This window comes from Chiloscyllium plagiosum, unplaced genomic scaffold (assembly GCF_037043375.1).
Source record: "Chiloscyllium plagiosum isolate Xiang-an unplaced genomic scaffold, Cpla_swu_hap1 HiC_scaffold_38, whole genome shotgun sequence".
Taxonomy (NCBI): domain Eukaryota; kingdom Metazoa; phylum Chordata; class Chondrichthyes; order Orectolobiformes; family Hemiscylliidae; genus Chiloscyllium; species Chiloscyllium plagiosum.
The window spans coordinates 48955119-48976933 of NW_028270176.1; the positions used below are offsets into that span (position 1 = coordinate 48955119).

Sequence of the window (21815 nt, forward strand, 5' to 3'; positions counted from 1 at the left end):
GTTAGGAATCTCCTGATCTCCATTGAACCATTGTCAATGGCGAAAAAAATCCTGCCAACCTGACAGCGGCCCAGCCAGCTACTCACTGTACTAATCACTGCAAAGTCTCAACACAGGAATGAAACTGGATGGACCAGTTGGCAACTAACAAGGCACCAGAAATTACAACCACAGAATCAGCCCTCTCGATGGTGCAACGTCCTCCTCACTAACATATGGCTTTTGGTGCCAAAATGTGGAGAGCTGTCTCATAGACTAGTCAAGGAACAGCCTGACACAGTCATACTCACGGAATCATCCCTTACAGACAATGACCAGACACCACCATCACCATCCCTAGATATCGAGAGTGTGGTGCTGGAAAAGCACAACAGGTCAGGCAGCATCCAAGGAGCAGGAGAATCGCCATTTCGAGCCTAAGCCCTTCATCACCCTGACCTGCAGTGCTTTTCCAGCACCAGACTCTTGACTCTGATCTCCAGCATCTGCAGTCTTCACTTTCTCCTGAAATCTCTGGATATGTCCTGTCCCACCGGCAGGACAGACCAGGCAGAGGTGGTGGCACAGTGGTGTACAGACAGGGACGGTTTGCCCTGGGAGTACACAGCATTGGCTCCGGAGACCGGGAAGTCTCATGGCTCCTGCCAATTACCACATACCGTCCTCCCTTGGCTGATGGATCAGTTCTCCTTCATGTTGAACAACATTTGGAGGAAGCACTGAGGAAGTAAAATGGTGTCAAACGTACTCTGGGTACAGGATTTCAATGTCCACAATCGAGACTAACTCTGCAACAGAATTACTGACTAAGCTGGTCAGATCCTAAAGGAAATAGCTGCTCAACTGAGTCTGCAGCGGGTGGTGAGGGAACCAACAAGAGGGAAAAACATACTTGATCTCATTGTTATGAATTGACCAGCGGCAGATACATCTGGCCATGACAGTATCAGGAAGAGCGACCATCACACATTCCTTTTGGAGACAAAGTCTTGGCTTAAAGTTGAGAAAAACCTCCATTGTGTTGAGTGACACTATCACCGTTCTAAATGGGACAGACTTTGAAGAGATGTAGGATCTCAATCTGGATATCTCTGAGGCACTGAGGGACATCAGCAGCAGCAGAACTGTACTCCAGCACAATCTGTAACCTCATGGGTTTGTAAATCCTGCTCTCACCCATCACAATGGACAGTAAAGGAGGGCATACCATGAGCAGCACCAGGCAGACTTAAAAATGAAGTGCCAACCTGGTGAAGCTATCAAACAGAATTACCTGCATATCAAACAGCATCAGCAGCAAGCAACAGAGCTAAGTGATCCTACATCCAATGGATCAGATCGGAGCTCTGCAGTTCTGCCACACCCAGTTGTGAACGGTGATGGACAATTAAACAACTCACTGGAGGAAGCATCACAGATATCCCCACCCTTACCGATGGAGGGGCCTCACACATCCATGCAACAGACAAGATGACAGCATTTGCAGCCATCTGCAGCCAGAAGTGTAAAGTGGGATGATCCATCTTAGCCTTCTCCAGTGGTTTCTAACATCACAGATGTGAGTTTTAAGCCAGTTCGATTAAGTTTGAATAACATCAAGAAATGGTTAAGTAGTGCAAAAGCTACGGGCCCTGCCAATATTCTGGCAATAATACTGATGGCTTGTGCTCCAGAACTTGCCACCCACCAAGCCAAGTACTGCTCCAGCACTGGCATCTACCGACAATGTGGAACATTGCCCAGGCATGTTCAATACAAAAGCAAAGGGCAATCCAACCCAGGAAATTTCCATCTATCAGTCCACACTCGATCAGCAGTAAAAAGTGATGGAAGATGTCATCAACAGGGCTACCAAGCAGCAGCTGCTCAGCAACAGCCAGCTGAGTGACACTCACTTTAGGCTCCACCAGGGCCACTCAGCTCCCGATTGTATTACCGCCCTGATTCACAACCTGGCAATCAGCTGAATCCTAGAGGTGAGGTGAGTGTGATAACTCAGTCCCACGCCAAGACCACTATTTCTAGCTGATTCCACCCTTGTCTCAGCTCATACACTTTCATCCACCTTGTGTTATCTCCAGACTTCATTTTCCAAACATACTCAGGCCCAGCTTCCCACATTCAACCTCCCTGTAATCTCAAGAAAGTCTAAATCTCTGCTTGTTGATTCATCAAAAGGCTCCTAATTATAATCAACAGCATACAGCCATAGAGATGTACAGCAAGAAAACAGAGCCTTCGGTCCAACCCGTCCATGCCGACCAGATACCCCAACCCAATCTAGTCTCACCTGCCAGCATCTGGCCAATATGCCTCAATTTAAAATTCTCACACTTGATTTAATTCAGTAGATTTGCTAAGTATGATTCCCCTCTCTTAAATCCATGCGGACTCTGTCCAATCCTGTCACTGTTCAGTAAGAAACTTGACTGTACTCCAATGTAGTTAGTAAATGTATCTATATTTATTTTTAAAAATCGATTACTTATCAATGCTGGACCCATGCAATATCAATAAATTAGTGACTCTGAATTTGGGTTATAATGTTTTTTTCTGTTAATTCCTTTATGTACTGTTTTATGCAGACAGCGCCAAGCGATCACTCTTAATTGTGAGTAACTTTGAAAATAATATATTTTAAAAATGACATCCCAAAATGCTGCCTCATTATTGTGCAAGGAGGATTTTGTATTCAATAGTTTGCAGATAAAATTGAACAGATGTTTGCTGCAATTTAGCCAGACTGCAGGTTACTCCAAAGTGGCAACTCTGCTCTCAAATTCTTACTTGACACTGCCCAAGGTGATACTGATGGGACTTCACTTTGCCATTCTTGTTCACCAGCTTTATTTCCAGGTTTAATCCTATAATCATTCTCGAGCTTGTAATTTTAGACAACATCTCTTTTAGGTACATATGTAAATATCATCCTGAAATGTTGCACTGAATGGTACCAAATCTGAAATTAGTCTCTAATCTGATAGTAATGTGCTTCGACCCTTCTACGTATGTGTTGGCATAAGTCTATGCCAGTTATTTTTCTGAAGCCCGTGATTGCTTATGCCCGAACCATCAACTCTCCTGCTTCTCGGATGCTGCCTGACTTGCTGTGCTTTTCCAGCATGACACATTTCGACTCTGATGTCCAGCTTCTTTGGTCGTCACTTTCTCCTTTGAGTAGATTAAACCAAGAATAATTTTTGTTGATCAAAGTGCAATAGGAACCAATTCATGAAATTCAGATATCTCACATTCACCTTAACTATGTGAAGGCTAAGACATTACTAAATTATTGTCAGTAATTGAAACCGTGCTGACAAACTTTGCAGTATCAGTGCCTCACCTTTAGAGAGTGTTCCCAGATATCGCACAGCTGCAGTATTTTGTTTTGCACTCAGCTATATGTTGTTCTCAATTGTTTCTTTGTGAAAGATTACAAAATTAACTTAGATAAATGAACTTATAATTTCTTTAACCAATGTTAGAGAAAACAATGTCAGTATTTCAAGTGCTGATAAAGTAAAATAAACTGACAATCAGTAGAAAGGGTTTAAGATGGATATGGAACAAATGCTGGGATTAGATTAATTTTGGACATCTGGTCAGCATGGGCAAGTTGGACTGAAGGGTCTGATTGTGTGTTGTACAACTGTGACTTCATTCTCTCAATTATTCAAGAAGTTGAATACTTCGAGGAGGAAAAGGAGAATTTATGCAGAGAATGCACTTGAAATGATGATTGAGGTATATCAAACTCACATTATTTCATGACCTTTTCCTCTGGGTTCTTCAATGAACAAACTTGTTTTGTTATCTGAATAACGATGTATCATGTGATTTGTTTTGCACAAAATATTTCGTTAGGATCTCGTGAACTATTAAGAAGTGTTCATTTTTAAAATTTAGGCAGCGTGACTATTAAGCAAGAAAATGTTAGCGTTTTACTCCCACTGAATCATTGCTCTATAAATGGTGACAAGCTTTTTATCTTTTCTGGGCACTGAATATATGGAAATCAATTCTGAAGGAAAAAATCCTTGTTGGTAATGTTCCCACATATGTGGAGTAATTGCTTCTGGTCACTCTTCAGGCTATAGAGGCTCGGAAAGAAATGAGTTGGCTAAAGTTAGTCCATCCAAATGATGTTGCCAAGCTCATTGGTAAACTTGCAAGATCTATTGAAGAAACACGTGTTTCAGAGTGTATGCAATAAACCTGAACATTGTTATTTTTTCACAGAGCTTGGGACCCGACTGGAGCAGCAATGAAGCTCGTATTGTTTTTTAAATTTCCGAGCTTGCCAAATTATTGTTGGTAAATGCAGGTGACTTTATCAAAGCACATTTCACACTCCCCAGCCAGGAATTTGGTCCCAATTCTGTCAGTCCATCCATTCCTATGGATCACAGGTATTTTAAATGTGAGCACTCCATTTAACTATTTGAATTGAATACTTCAGTGGTTAAGTCCTCTTGGATTCTTAATTTCAAATTAATCAATGTGATTTTTTTGTCCCCCCTGAATTTGCCAAGCACGGGGCAGTTCTGAAATATTCCAAATATTTACAATAGATGCATTCACACTATTGAAGGCAACCTGGCAGATTTCAATCCCATTCAGGTAGTCAACAACAATACATAAGTAACTTTATGAATTGCTTACTGTACACCAACAACACAAGCCAAGTATTAGTGAAACCACAGATTGTTTCCCATGGATTCCCAAATCTAAACAGTGCATTCCAGATATGCTCACTATCACCATCTGGGAGCAGTCTCCCAAAGTGCTCCCAGAATTTAGAAAGCGCATTCACTGCCCTCCAAAGCTAAATCTGTTGCCACAGGCTTCACTCTTATTGTATACAATGATAGTTATTGTCCAGTTCTTTAATGTGACAAATGATTTTACAAACAATTTATAAAATACTTTAAATCCTGAAGAAATGTGATGTCAGCCCTTTGTAGAAGTGAATGGAAAGTGTGATGTTTGTTTGACCTTTGGCTCTATGTATCAGACTGAACTGAACCTTTAGCAAGATGTGGGATGGTTCCCACACACTTTGTTTAAAAAAGCAAAGATTATGCTCTGAGATTTAAATGTTTAATCAGGTTTAATAAAAATCTTTCCAAAAATTGAGAGTTTGACTTCAGCTCCTTTAAAGAGACATGCTCTTGGCCTTCAATTTTGTGACATGTGATCATTCTTTGGTAAAGGTGGCTGTGTGCAACACTGCAGGATGTTGTGCTGAAGTGCCTCATTGGGTGGATGAGCTTTATTACTGGTGTAACTTGGCTAATTTTGAGATGGAATACTACTTTGAGTTAAATCTTGTTTTTAAACTGAGGCGTACTTGTGGAACTCAAGTGTGGAAACTATGCTCATGTTTGCAATGAACCTTTCACTTTGTAGATTAGTATTTTTCCGAGCTATTTTGTAAATAAAGTTCACTATAGAAAGCACAGTGCTGGAGAACCGCAGGCCCTGCAGCATCTCTAAGGGGGAAAAACATTGTAAGTTCCAAGTCCAGTGACCTTTTGTCCATTCAGACAAAAACTTGAAATGTAACAATTTTTTTTCTCCTCACCGATGCCCTCAGAACTGCTGAGTTTCTCCAGCACTTTGTTTCTGGGGTTCAGATCTCCAGCACCGGCAGTTTATTGTTTTGTTATCGATCCTATGATTTGACTTGGGGAGCGAGAGGCAGCAACTGTGATCAACTGGGATAAAACTCCCCAACCACGGAAAATAAACTGGTTTTTTTATACTTTGCAAAACACGACTGTAAATAAGAAATGAAATTAAGCTAAGTGCGAGAAGGCATATCACCTGCCTTGTCTCAAACTTGCTACTCATCTTTGAGGACTAATCTGTCAGAATTGTGTTTGCTCGCTTCCTTTGAGATCACAGTCCACAAATGTCTCAGTTCCAATCCCTGGGCTGGGCCCGGTTACCACATTGCAGTGAGGGTGGGGAGCTTTGTGTCAGCCTGAAGTTTTTGTCAATAACAACATTGCAGGTTGAAGTTGACGGTTTTGACGAATAATGCATCATCAAACTGGAGGAAATCCTTCTGAATGTATTGATTAACTGGACTGAGCCTGTTTACATGCAGCCCTATTAGTAGTGCTGTAATATTCTATGTTAAGAATCACACACCGCCAGGTTATAATCCATCAGGTTTAACTGGAAGCACACTAGCTATCGGAGCGACGCTCCTTCATCAGGTGTTTGTGGAGAGCAAAATTCTAAGGCACAGAATTTATAGCAAACATTTATAGTGTGATGTAACTGAAATTATCCATTGAAAAATACCTTGATTATCTGTTGAGTCTTTCATCTGCTTGAATACCATGATAGTTTCACTTCTTTCATGTGTAAATCACAAAGCCTTATTTTAAAAATTGCATTCCTGACAGTGGCCCACCAAATCACTCACTGTATTAATCACTGCACAGTCTCAACAAAGGAATGAAACTGAATGGACCACATTACATCTACCAATGCACTGGAAAGTACAACAACACAATCAGCCCTCTTGACCCTGCAACTTCTGTCTCACTGTGGGCCAACAGCAGTACCAGAACTGTACTCCAGCCCAATCTGAGATCTCATGGCCTGGTATATCCCCCATTCAACCATTAACATCAAGCCAGGGGATCAACCCTAGTTCAATGGAGAGTTCCGCAGGGCATGCCAGGAGCAATACCAGGCATACTTAAAAATGTGGTGCCAACCTGGTGAAGCTACAGTGCAAGCAACACCAAATAGAACTATATGATCCAACAACCAATGGATCAGATCTGAGCTCTGCTGTTCTGCCACACCTAGTCAGGAATGGTGATGGACAATTAAACAACTCACTGCAGGAAGCATCACAGATATCCCCAACCTTACTGATGGAAGGGTCTCACACATCCATGCAACAGACAAGACAACAGCATTTGCAGCAATCTTCAGCCAGCAGTGCCAAGTGGATGAGCCTTCTCCATTTGTCCATGACATCACAGATGTGAATCGAATTGGTTGAAAACTCATTTCAAATCAGATCAAGAAGTGGAGAAGTAGTGTAAAGGCTGTCGGTCCTGCCAGCATTGTGGCAATAGTACTGATGGCTGTGTTCCAGAACTTGCTGCCCACCAAGACAAGTACTGCTCCAGCACTGCCACCTACCGACATTGGGAAATGTTTCCCACTGTTGTTCAACACAAAAACGCAGGACACATCCAACCCAACCAATTTCCCTCCATCAGTCCACACTCACTCAGCAGTGAAGTGATAGAAGTTGTCATCGACAGTGCTGTCAAGCACATGCTCACAATAACCTGCTCAGTGACGCCCAGTTTGGGTTCTTCCAGGGCCAATCAGCTTCTGACCTTGTTACAGACTTGATTCACAAACTGACAAACAGCTGAATCCCAGAGCTGAGGGTGACATCCCAGTCCAAGACCACTATTTCGACTTCAGTGAAATCACCTGACCTCACCACAGCCTCAGCTCATTTACTGAAACTCTCCTTCATTCCTTTTGTTAACTCTAGATTTCATTATGTAAACCCACTCTTGGCCAACATCCCACAATCACCCTCCCTATTATATCCAGAATATTGAAAAGTCTACCGCCCAAGTGCTCACTTGTACCAGAACTTGCTGATCCATCAAAAGGCTCCCATTTATAAGCAACAACAATTTACTTTCACACCCTTGACTAAATTCCTGGCTGTAATCATTCCTATCTCCCTGCACCATACACCCTTTCATATCTCAATAACTCATTTTAGTTTAGACTCCCAATGATGTGTTTATTTTTAAGTTCAGCTGTGTGACTGTGTCTATAGATTCCAAGGCAACACGGTCTGAAATTCCCACCCTCTAAGATCTGCTTTCTTCCTTTAAGGCATTCCTGAAAAATTGCTTATTTGGCAATGGTTTTGGTCATCGGACATAATATTCTCCAGCTGTGGCCTTATGTCAAAAGTTCTCAACATTTTTTGTGAAATTAAAACCATGTTGATTTGTACAGATATCTTCGACTTTTCACTATCGCTGAGTGAATAATCTGTAATGTCTCTAACCCAACCACGTTGTGGGAGCGCCTTCACCATTCAAACTGCAGCTGTACAAGGACGTCAAACATCACCCTCTCCACAGGCAACACGGCTTTGGCAATGATCACTGGTATCTGTGGAAGGAGAAATACACATGATGTTTCAGGGAGTGCAATATGAATTATAGGGAATGAAAATGGTGCAGAATTTGACTGTAAGAAATGGAAGAAAAATCCACTCACTATTGGAAAAAAGAATTCTTGACTGTCAAAGATATTGTGGAAAAAATAACCTGATAATGGAGCAGCATACGGTCAGGAGTCAGGCAGCAGTGGACAATCCATTTACAAAAAGGTCTGTGAACGTAGTAGTAAAATACTAAACATGGCAAAAATACACTCATGTGAGACTGAGGAAGCTAGATAACGAACAAGTGGACATCAAGGAGCCCAGAGGTGAATCAGAGCAGTGTTCACTTTTATGATCCCACAGTCAGAGATGTCTAGCACAAAAACAGACTCTTCAGTCCAGCCCATCTATGCAAACCAGATATTCTAACCTAAACTATTCCTATTTGCCAGCACTTGACCGACATCCCTCTGAACCCTTCCTATTCAAATGCCTTTTAAATGTTACAATTTTGGTTGCCCTTTAGGCTCCTTTTGAATTTTCCCCTCTCACCCTAAACCTATATCCTCTAGTTCTGGGCTCCACCACCCCAGGGTAAACACCTTGTCTATTTACACTATCCATGCCCCTCACGATTTTATAAACCTCTTCAACATCACACCTCAGCCTATGACACTCCAGGGAAAATGGCCCCAGCCTATTATGCCTCTCCCTGCAACTCAAATCCTCCAACCCTGGCAACATACTTAAAAAATCAATTTTCAAACCTTCCATGTTTCAGTGCCTCTTTCTGATGAGAGGGAGACCAGAATTGCACACAATATTCCAAAAGTGGCCCAACCAATGTCCTGTACAGCTCCTTTACTCAATGCTCTGACCAACGAAGGGAAGAATCCCAAACAATTTCTTCACTATCCTATCTACCTGTGACTCTACTTTCAAGGAACTATGAACATGCATTCCAAGGTCTCTTTGTTCAGCAAGACTCTCCAAGACCTTACAATTCAGTGTGAGTCCTGCTCGGATTTCTAAAATGCAGCACCTCACATTTATCTAAATTAAATCCGATCTGCCACTCCGCAGCCCATTGGCCCATCTGATCAATATCCCATTGTATTCTGAGACAACCTTTATCACTGCCCACAATACCTCCAATTTTGGTGTTATCTGCAAACTTACGAACCGTACCGGCTCTATTCACATCCAAATCATTTAAATGGATGAAGACACAAATCCAGAAAAAAAACCATCCATTTCTCTGGGTTTGAATGTGCTCTGGGTAAATCCTGCCCTATGACTCTCTACCAGGGAGGGCTGCACATACACACCTCTGAACTTTGCCCCCGACAAAGCTGGCGGCCACGCACGTGTCCAGTGAATCTTTGCCCCGAATAAAGAGGCGGCAATCACACGATGAGGTAATTTTCCCGTTTTCTGCAAAAACGGGACTTTAAGTTTCAAATTTGTATGTTCCGATGTGCACCAAATGTTTGCAAAATCTTTCAGCCCATACCAACACCATTTCCCTCCCACTTCCTGCTGTTTATTTCTTTCTTTACCAACTGCTCTCCATCCACACGTCCCGCACATCCGCGTTCACCCTGAGGATGATCACGTGGTATACTCTAGTCCCGTCCCTCATTCACTCTGATTGGTCGGAGGACCAAATGCCCCGCCAGGTCCTCCAGCTCTGCCCCTGCCTTTCCAATGGTCTTCCACTGACATCAACCACCAGGGCCCATTGTTGCCTGGAGCATGCGCACTGCTTCGTGGCTTTTGTTGCTGTTTATCAGTTACAAGAGTGAGGGACAGAGTTAAAAATCACACAACTACCTGATGAAGAAGCTGCAAAGCGAGTGTTTCCAAATAAACCTGTTGGACTATAACCTGGTGTTCTGTGAATTTTAATTTTGTCCATCCTAATCCAACACCAGCACCTGAAAGTCAAGAGTGCAGGAGGAATGCAAAATACAACAACAAAAGCCCTAGGAACAGGAGAAGGCCGTCCTGCCCTTTGAGCTTGCTCTGCCATTCATTAAGATCATGGCTGATCATTTCGTGGGCGCAGAACCATTTACCAACGTTCTCACCATAATCCCTTAATTAATTAATTATTTCTTTAAAAAAAGTTACTTTAGCTTTAAAAACGTTTACTAAACTAGCATCAAATACTTCCCTGGGCAAAGAATTCCATAGAGGTCAAGAAGTTCCTTCTCAATTCAGTCCTAAGTTTGCTGCCTCTAATCTTGAGGTGATGCCCTCTTGTCCTGGCTTCATCTGCCAATGGAAACATTCTCTCTACTTCTATTTTATCCATGCCATTCATTATTTTATATGTTGCCCATTCTTCTGAATTCCAATCAATATAATCCCAATCTACTCAGTCTCTGTTAAGCCAATCCCCTCAACTCCAGAATCAATCTAGTTAACCCCTTCTAGTGCTGGTACATCCTTGAGCAAGTAAGGAGACAGAAACTGCATGCAGTACTCCAGGTGTGGCCTCACCGGCACCCAATACACCTGGAACATAACCTCTGCTTTTAAACACAATCCCTTCAGCAATGAAGGCCAAAATTCCATTTGCTTTCTGAATTGATTGTTGTACCTGGTGAACAACCTTCATGCAGAAGGTTACTCAGGTGCCCCTGCATAGCAAATGATGCAACTTTTTAAAATTCAAGTAATAATCTCTTTTTTAATGTTACTCCAACTAAACAGTAGGACTTTACATTTATGAACATTCTATTCCAAATGCTAGACCATTGCCCACTCACTCAATGTATTTATGTTCCTCTGCAAAGTTTCACAGTCCTCCGCACACTTTGTTCTGCTACTCATCTTAGTGTCATATGCAAACTTTGACACCCTACATGTGGTCGCCAACTCCAAATCATCTGTATCAATTCTAAATAATCGCAATCCCAACACTGATCCCTGAGGCACACTATTAGTCATTAATTGCTAGCCAGAATAGTACTCATTTATCCCCACACTTTGCTTCCTGTTAGTCAACCAATCTTCTATCCATGCTAATACTCTACTCCTAACGCCATGCACCTTTATATTATGCAACAGCCTCTTGCACAGCACCTTGTTAAAGGCCTTTTGGAAATCCAGGTACACCACATTCACTGGGTCCCCGTTGCCCACCTTGCTCGAAATGTATTCATAGAATTCCAAAAGATTTGTGAAGCATGACCTGCCCTACATGAACCCATGCTCTGTCTGTCCAATGGGACAATTTCAATCGCGATTCCCTGCTATTTCTTCCTTGATAATCGTACCAAGCATCTTTCCCACTACAGAGAATAAGCTAACTTGTGTATAATTTCCCAACTTTTGTCCACCTTCTTTTTTAAAAAGTGGCATCACTTTTGCTGCTTTCCAATCTGCTGGGACTGCCACAGAGTCCAGTGAATTTTGGAAAATTACTGCCAGTGCATTTGCTATTTCTCCTGGCATCTCCTTTAGTACCCTGGGATGCATTCCATCAGGGTCAGAAGACTTTTCTGTTATTAGTTCAATTACCTCCAACAGTCCAACACTCGCTGTTCCCTAATAATGATAGGTGAGGATTTGGAAACTGTCTTTATCTCTTTGCTAATTATTGGCAAGTATTTAGTGTCCTCCACTGTGATATCCCATAATTAAATGCTCCTTCTCATTGTCCAAAGGACCAACATTTACTTTAGCCACTCTTTTCTCATTCAATATAAAATTTTGCTATCTGTCTTTATAGTCTGTGCTAGTTTATTTTTCTCATGTTCTATCTTACGTTTCTTTATAGCTCTTCTGTGGCTTTCTGTTGACCTTTAAAGTTTTCCCAGTTCTAGTTTCAGGCTGTTTTTGGCCACTTTGCATGCCTTCTCTTTCAATTTGATCGCTTTTCTTAGATACCCATCGCAGAGTATGCCTTTTCTTCCAGTCCTTCCTTTTCACTGGAATATACCATTGCTGAGCACTTTGTAAAGTGTCTTTGAAAATCTTCCACTGCTCATCAACTGTCCCACCATAAAATCTTTGTTTCCAGTCTACTTTATCTCCCTCATTCTATTGTAGTTCCCTGTGTTGAAGTACAGGACCCAGGTATTAGATTTTATCTTCACACTCTCTATATGTATTCTAAATTCAACCATACAGTGATCACTTCTTTCAAGAGGATCCCTAACTCTGAGGTCATTAATTATTCCTGTCTCATTGCACAGGGCCAGATGCTGGATAGATTGCTCCTTGTCGGTTACATTTCATACTGTTCAAGAAAACTATCATGGATACACTTAATGAAATCAAGGCTACCTTGACTGAGCTGGTTCAACCAATCTACATGTAGATTAAAATCACCCATGGTAATAGCCTTACCATTTTTACAGGCAATAGTTATTTCTTTGTTTATTGCCCATCCCAATGTGAAGTTATTATTTGGTGGCCTGAACACTACACCTGTCAGTGACTTTCTTGTTAGAATTTTGAATGCATCATTTCTGTTTCTCCTAATGTACAGCAATAACAACAACTACTTGCATTGATGACTGCATTGGTGCCACCTCATGCTCCCGCGAGAGGTTGAGCAATTCATCAACTTCACCAACACATTCCACTCTGACCTTAAATTTACCTGGACCATCTCTGACACTGCCCTCCCCTTTCTTGACCTCTCCATCTCCATTAATGACGACCGACTTGACACTGACATTTTTTACAAACCCACCGACTCCCACAGCTACCTGGATTACACCTCTTCCCACCCTACCTCTTGCAAAAATGCTATCCCGTATTCCCAATTCCTCCGCCTCCGCTGTATCTGCTCCCAGGGGGATCAGTTCCACCACAGAATACACCAGGTGGCCTCCTTCTTTAGAGACCGCAATTTCCCTTCCCACGTGGTTAAAGATGCCCTCCAACGCATCTCATCCACATCCTGCACCTCCGCCCTCAGACCCAACCCCTCCAACCGCAACAAGGACAGAACGCCCCGGTGCTCACCTTCCACCCTACCAACCTTCGCATAAACCAAATCATCCGCCGACATTTCCGTCACCTCCAAACAGACCCCACCACCAGGGATATATTTCCCTCCCCACCCCTTTCTGCCTTCCGCAAAGACCGTTCCCTCCGTGACTACCTGGTCAGGTCCATGCCCCCCACAACCCACCCTCCCAACCTGGCACCTTCCCCTGCCACCGCAGGAATTGCAAAACCTGCACCCACACCTCCTCCCTCACCTCTATCCAAGGCCCTAAAGGAGCCTTCCACATCCATCAAAGTTTTACCTGCACATCCACTAATATCATTTATTGTATCCGTTGCTCCCGATGCGGTCCCCTCTATGTTGGGGAGACTGAACACCTCTTAGTAGAGGGCTTTAGGGAACATCTCCTGGACACCCGCACCAATCAACCCCACCACCCTGTGGACCAACATTTCAACTCTCCCTCCCACTCTGCTGAGGACATGGAGGTCCTGGGCCTCCTTCACCACCGCTCCCCTCACCACCAGATGCCTGGAGGAAGAACACCTCATCTTCTGCCTCCCAACACCTCAACCCCAGGGCATCAATGTGGACTTCAACAGTTTCCTCATTTCCCCTTCCCCGACCTCATCCCAGATCCAAACTTCCAGCTCAGCACTGTCCCCGTGATTTGTCCTGACTTGTCCTACCTGCCTATCTTCTTTTCCAACTATCCACTCCATCCTCCGATCGCCCCCGACCTATCACCTTCATCCCCTCCCCCACTCACCCTATTGTACTCTATGCTGCTTTCTCCACACCCCCACTCTCCTCTCGCTTATCTCTCCACGCTTCAGGCTCTCTGCCTTTATTCCTGATGAAGGGCTTTTGCCCGAAACGTCAATTTTACTGCTCCTCAGATGCTGCCTGAACTGCTGTTTTCTTCCAGCACCACTAATCCAGAATCTGTACCCCACCACATCACTTTGTCCCACAATCGTGGTATCTGACTGTGCACAAGGAGGAGTGACACAGTCTGTACTGGGATGCCCTGGGGCCCTGAAACACATGGTAAAGACTAAAATCACCAGAGCATTGAGAGCCCCACCACATTGTTTGCATGTTTTATTGTTTTTACTCTGTTCCTGCTTTCCCTTGTTTTTTCTTAATAAAGTTGTTATTATACACACCTGCACAAGCTGTGAAATGAACTCAGGCATCTCGATCCAAGATTCGGGATATTTTCACCACATCACAAGGCATCGACTCTAACTTCCCTTGTCCCTTAGCCTGCTGAGTCGCGCCTGAATCAACTCCGCAATTGGGAGGAAGGGGCGGAACCGGAGGACCGAGCAGCGGCCGGTCGTCGAACCACAGTGAGTGAGAAGCGGGGCCAAAGCATTCTCGGGGAGTGAACGCTTCAGGATTGGTCAGAAAGCAAACTATTTTGCAGGATTGATCATTCTCACTAAATAGTGGAGCATTAAACCTCTCCCATGAATCAATGTGAGATTTCTAAGAAATTGTTGAGATGTAAATCTGATAACGTACATTAAGGAGATTTAAACAATCCTTAGATAAACACATGGGTGATTTTGCAATAGTGTAGGGGACGAGCTGAGAATAATTCACAGGTCTGTTTACATAACTCGAGTAAGAAACTTATTTTCAAACTCTCAGAACGATTGGTAATTTACATACCTGGCCGGTATGGTTAAATTGGACGGAACAAAATATTTGCACAGTAACCATCTCAATGACTGTAACTCGACAGAGCAATTGTTAATGACTAATATTTCACCCATGATCCTGTGCAGATATGAATATTCTCTATAAACTCACCGGTAATATCAGACGCACGCGCAGTTTGGTTTCTATGTGGAGCATGCGCAGTGTCACATTGATCAGGAAACAGAGAGAGAGTGTGCTTTAAGAGTAAGTTGTAAAGGGATCACAAAGGGTCTGCTCGCAGGAGGAGGGCAGGTGGAACGGGAATCATTGTCAGGGTTTAATGACGTGACAGGAACAGGGAGAGGTGAAGGTGCTGGAAGTGGTGAGAGTGTTACAGAGAGTGGCCAGTATCTGAACGGTGTTACAAAGCCAGTAAGGATTGCTGCAGCTGGAGGGGTTTGCAGAGATAGGGAGGGACATTGGAGAGAGAGGATCAACCAGCTGCTCATCCTAAACCACCACATTAGTGGCCACAGGATTTTTCATACACACTATTGACCATCCTCAGGCCATAGGAGCATTTACATAAAGTATTTACGAGTTACAGGCCAGAGGATAATTCACACACTGTATTGACCGTCCTCAGGACACAGGATTATTCACAGATAGTATTGACCATCCTCAGGCCACAGGATTATTCACACAGTTTTCAGCATTCTCAGCACACAGGATTATTCATACTCTATTGACCATGCACAGGCCACAGATTATTAACACACAGCATTGACCATCCACAGGCCACATTATTACTCACACACAGTATTGACGATTCACAGGTCACACGTTTATTAACACACAGTATTGACCATTTCCAGGCTGCAGGATTATTCACACACAGTATTGCCCATTCATAGGTCTCATAATTATTAACACACAGTATTGAACAACCTCAGGCAACAGGATTATTCACACACTGCATTGACCATCCACAGGCCACAGGATTATTGACACACAGTATTGAATATCCTCAAGGCACAGGATTATTTCCACACAGTATTGATCATTATCAGGCCACAGGATTATGCACACACAGTATTAACCATCCTCGGGTCACAGGATTTCTCACACACTGCATTGACCAGCGTATGGCCACAGGATTTTTGAACACACTGTCTTGAACATTTACAGGTCACAGGATTACCCACACACAGTATTGACTACCCTCAGGCCACAGGATTATTCACACACAGTATTGACCATTCACAGGACGCAGTATTATTAACAAACAGTATTGACTATGCACAGGCCACAGATTATTAACACACAGTAGTGACCATTCAATGGCCACAGCCTTATTCCCGCACAGGCCACGGGATTATTCCCACACAGTATTGACTACACTCAGGCCACATGTTTATTCACGCAGAGTATTGAGCGGTCACAGTGCACAGAATTATTCACACTCCGTATTGACTATCCTTAGGCAAAGGTTTATTCCCACACAGTATTGACGATTCACAGGCTACAGGATTATTCATACACATCATTGACCATCATCAGTCGAGACGATTATTCACAGACAATATTGACTATCCTCAAGCCACAGGATTATTCACACAAAGTATTGACCATTGACAGTCCAAAGGATTAACTGCACACCGTGTTGACCATCCTCAGTCCATAGGATTACTCACATACAGTATTGACCATCCGAAGACCACAGGATTATTCACTCACAGTAATGACCATTCACAGTCCACAAGATTATTCACACAAGCATTGACCATCCACAGGTAACAGGATTATTCTCACGCAGGATTGAACAACCTCAGGCAACAGGATTAATCACACATCGTATTGATCATTCTTAGGCCACAGGATTACTCACTCACTCAGTTTTGATCATCCTCAGGCCAAGGGTTATTCACACACAGTACTAATGATTCACATGCCACAGGATTAATCACACATAGTATTGATCATCCTCCCGCCAGAGGATTAATGGACACACTTTTTGACCACTTACAGGTCACAGGATTATTCACAGACAGGACTCACTATCCTCAGGCAACAGGATTATTCACACACAGTACTGTCCATCCACAATCCACAGTATTATTCACACACATTATTGAGCATTCACAGTGCACAGGATTATTCACACATAATATTGACCATGTTCAGGCCACAGGACTATTCACACACAGTATTGAGCATTCACAGTGCACAGGATTATTCAACCCTTTGTATAGTCCATCCACAGGCCACACTATTACTAACAAACAGTATTGATGGTTCACAGGCCACAGGATTATTCGCACAGTTTTGACCACCCTCAGGCCACGGGATTGTTCACACACAGTATTGACCATCCTCAGGCCAAGGGTTATTCACACACAGTACTGACGATTCACAGGCCAGAGGATTATTCACACGTGGTATTGACCATTCACTGTCCAAGGATAATTCACACACAGCATTGACCATCACAGGCCACAGGTTTGTTCACACACAATATTGAATATCCTCAGGGCACAGGATTATTCACGGTATTGACCATTATCAGACCTCAAGATTATTCACACACTGTATTAACCAGCCTCCGGCCACAAGATTATTCACAACAGTATTGACCATCCACAGGCCACAGATTATTAACACACAGTATTGACCATTCACAGGCCACAGCCTATTCACACACAGTATTGACTATCCTTAGGCCACTGGATTATTCCCACACTTTATTGACTACTGTCAGGCCACAGGTTTATTCATACAGAGTATTGAGCAGTCACAGTGCACAGGATTATTCACACACAGTATTGACCATCCTCAGGCCACAGTATTATTAACAAACAGAAATGACCATCCACAGGCCACAGGATTTTTCATCCACAGTATTGAACAACCACAGGCAACAGGATTAATCACATAGTTTTGACCATCCTCAGGCCACAGGATTGTTCACACACAGTAATGACCATCCTCAGGCCAAGAGTTATTCACACAGAGTATTGATGATTCACAGGCCAGAGGATTATTCACACGTGGTATTGACCATTCACTGTCCAAGGATAATTCACACACAGCATTGACCATTCACAGGCCACAGGATTATTCCCACACATTATTGAACATCCTCAGGCAACAGGATTATTCACACGCAATATTGACCATCCTCACGCAAAGAATTATTCACACACAGTATAGACCACCCTAATGTGACAGGATTATTCACACACAGTATTGACAGTCCGCAGGCCACAGGATTATTTTCACACATTATTGCCCAGCCTCCAGCCACAAGATTATTCACTCACAGTATTGATCAACCTCAGGCCACAGGTGTATTCATAAACAGTATTGAGCATTCATAGTTCCCAGGATTATTTACACACAGTATTGACCATCCTCAGTACACAGGGATACTCAAAAAATTAAACATTCTCAGGTCACAGGATTACTCAAACACAGTATTTACCACCATTAGGCCACAGGATTAATGAACACACTGTCTTGACCATTTACAGGTCTCAGTTTCATTCATACACAGTTTTGACCATTCTCAGGCTACAGGATTGTTCACAGACAGTATTCACTACCCTCAGGTCACAGGATTGTTCACACACAGTAATGACCATCCAAGGGTTCTTCACACACAGTATTCAGCATTCACCGCGCACAGGATTATTCTCACACAGTTTTGACCTTCCTCAGACCAAAGGATTATTCCCATACAGAACCGACCATCTTCAGGCCACGGGATAATTCCCACAGAGTGTTGGCCATCCTCAGGCCACAGGATTGTTCACAAATAATATTGACCAGCCTCGCGCCGCAGGATTATTCGCACACAGTATTCACCATTCACAGTTCACAGCATTATTCACACACAGCATAGACTGTTAACAAACCACAGGATTATTCACACAGAGCATTGAACAGCCCCAGTCAACAAGATTAATCGCAGATAGTTTTGACCATTCTCAGGCCACAGGATTGCTCACACACAGTACTGACCATCCTCAGGCCAAGGGTTATTCACACACAGTATTGACCATTCACGGGCCAGAGGATTATTCACACGTGGTATTGACCATTCACTGTCCAAGGATAATTCACACACAGTATTGACCATCACAGGCCACAGGACTATTCACACACAATATTGAACATCCTCAGGGCACAGGATTATTCAGTATTGACCATCGACAGACCACAAGATTATTCACACACTGTATTAACCATCCTCCGGCCACAAGATTATTCACAACAGTATTGACCATTCACAGGCCACAGCCTTATTCACACACAGTATTGACTATCCTTAGGCCACTGGATTAATCCCACACTTTATTGACTACTCTCAGGCCACATGATTATTAACTCACAGCACTGACCATTCTCAGGCCAACAGGATTATTCCCATACATTATTGCCCATTCTAAAGCCACAGGATTATTCACACACAGTATTGGCAATCCTCAGGCCACTAGATTATTCACACACTGTATTGAACATTCTCAGTTCACAGGATTATTCACACACAGTATTGACCACCATACGGCCACAGGATTAATGAACACACTGTCTTGGTCATTTACACGTCACAGGATTATTCCCACACAGTATTGACCATCCTCAGGGCACAGGATTATTCACACACAGCATTGACTAGCACATGGCCACAGGATTAATGAACACTCTGTCTTCAAAATTTGCAGGTCACAGGATTATTCCCACACAGTATTGCCAGACCATACAGAACCTCATCACGTCAGGAGATCTCCCACCCACAGCTTCCAACCTCATAGTCCGGGAACCCCGCACTGCCCGGTTCTACCTCCTTCCCAAGATCCACAAGCCTGACCACCCTGGCCGACCCATTGTCTCAGCATGCTCCTGCCCCACTGAACTCATCTCTAACTACCTCAACACTGTCCTATCCCCCCTAGTCCAGGAACTCCCCACATACGTTCGAGACACCACCCACGCCCTCCACCTCCTCCAAGACTTCTGTTTCCCCAGCCCCCAACGCCTCATCTTCACCATGGATATCCAATCCCTCTACACCTCCATCCACCATGACCAGGGCCTCCAAGCCGTCCGTTTTTTCCTCTCCAGACGTTCCCAACAGTACCCCTCCACCGACACTCTCATTCATTTGGCCGAACTGGTCCTCACCCTTAACAATTTCTCCTTTGAATCCTCCCACTTCCTCCAGACCAAAGGGGTAGCCATGGGCACACGTATGGGCCCCAGCTATGCCTGTCTCTTTGTTGGCTACGTAGAGCAGTTGATCTTCCGTAATTACACCGGCACCACTCCCCACCTCTTCCTCCGCTACATTGATGACTGCATTGGCGCCACCTCGTGCTCCCGCGAGGAGGTTGAGCAATTCATCAACTTCACCAACACATTCCACCCTGACCTTAAATTTACCTGGACCATCTCTGACACCTCCCTCCCCTTCCTGGACCTCTCCATCTTCATCAGTGACGACCGACTTGACACTGACATTTTCTACAAACCCACCGACTCCCACAGCTACCTGGATTACACCTCTTCCCACCCTACCTCTTGCAAAAATGCCATCCCGTATTCCCAATTCCTCCGCCGTATCTGCTCCCAGGAGGAGAGGTTCCACCACAGAACACACCAGGTGGCCTCCTTCTTTAGAGACCGCAATTTCCCTTCCCACGTGGTTAAAGATGCCCTCCAACGCATCTCATCCACATCCCGCACCTCCGCCCTCAGACCCAACCCCTCCAACCGCAACAAGGACAGAACGCCCCTGGTGCTCACCTTCCACCCTACCAACCTTCGCATAAACCAAATCATACGCCGACATTTCCGCCACCTCCAAACAGACCCCACTACCAGGGATATATTTCCCTCCCCACCCCTCTCCGCCTTCCGCAAAGACCGCTCCCTCCGTGACTACCTGGTCAGGTCCACGCCCCCTACGACCCACCCTCCCATCCTGGCACTTTCCCCTGCCACCGCAGGAACTGTAAAACCTGCGACCACACCTCCTCCCTCACCTCTATCCAAGGACCCAAAGGAGCTTTCCACATCCATCAAAGTTTTACCTGCACATCCACTAATATCATCTATTGTGTCCATTGCTCCCGATGCAGTCTCCTCTACATTGGGGAGACTGGGCACCTCCTAGCAGAGCGCTTTAGGGAACATCTCCGAGACACCTGCACCAATCAACCAAATCGCCCAGTGGCTCAACATTTCAACTCCCCCTCCCACTCTGCCGAGGATATGGAGGTGCTGGGTCTCCTCCACCGCCGCTCCCTCACCACCAGACGCCTGGAGGAAGAACGCCTCATCTTCCGCCTCGGAACACTTCAACCCCAGGGCATCAATGTGGATTTCAACAGTTTCCTCATTTCCCCTTCCCCCACCTCATCCTAGCTTCTAACCTCCAGCAACTCGATCCCCTGACCTGTCCAGACTTGTCCGACCTGCCCAGCTCCTTTTCCACCTATCCACTCCACCCTCTCCTCCCTGACCTATCACCTTCATCTCCTTCCCCACTGACCTATTGTACTCTATGCCACTCTCTCCCCACCCCCACCCTCCTCTAGCTTATCTCTCCACGCTTCAGGCTCTCTGCCTTTATTCCTGATGAAGGGCTTTTGCCCGAAACGTCGATTTTGCCTGTCCTCGGATGCTGCCTGAATTGCTGTTCTCTTCCAGCACCACTGATCCAGAAATTGACAATTCTCAGACCACATCATTATTCACACACAGTATTGACCAGCCTACGGCCACAGGATTAATGAACATACTGTCTTGACCATTTACAGGTCACAGGATTATACCCACACAGTATTGACCATCCTCAAGACATGGGATTGTTCACACAATATTGACAATCCTCAAACTACAGGATTATTCACACACTGTATTAATCATCCTCAGACCATAGGATTATTTAGATTAGATTAGATTACTTAGTGTGGAAACAGGCCCTTCGGCCCAACAAGTCCACACTGATCCGCCAAAGTG

General features: G+C 44.2%; 1 long non-coding RNA gene across 3 annotated transcripts in view; it reads right to left on the reverse strand.

Moving 5' to 3' along the window:
- Nucleotides 1-21815, reverse strand: part of LOC148139494 (uncharacterized) — a 1679690-nt gene that overhangs the window by 513087 nt on the left and 1144788 nt on the right. The gene's annotated exons all lie outside the window — the stretch shown is intronic.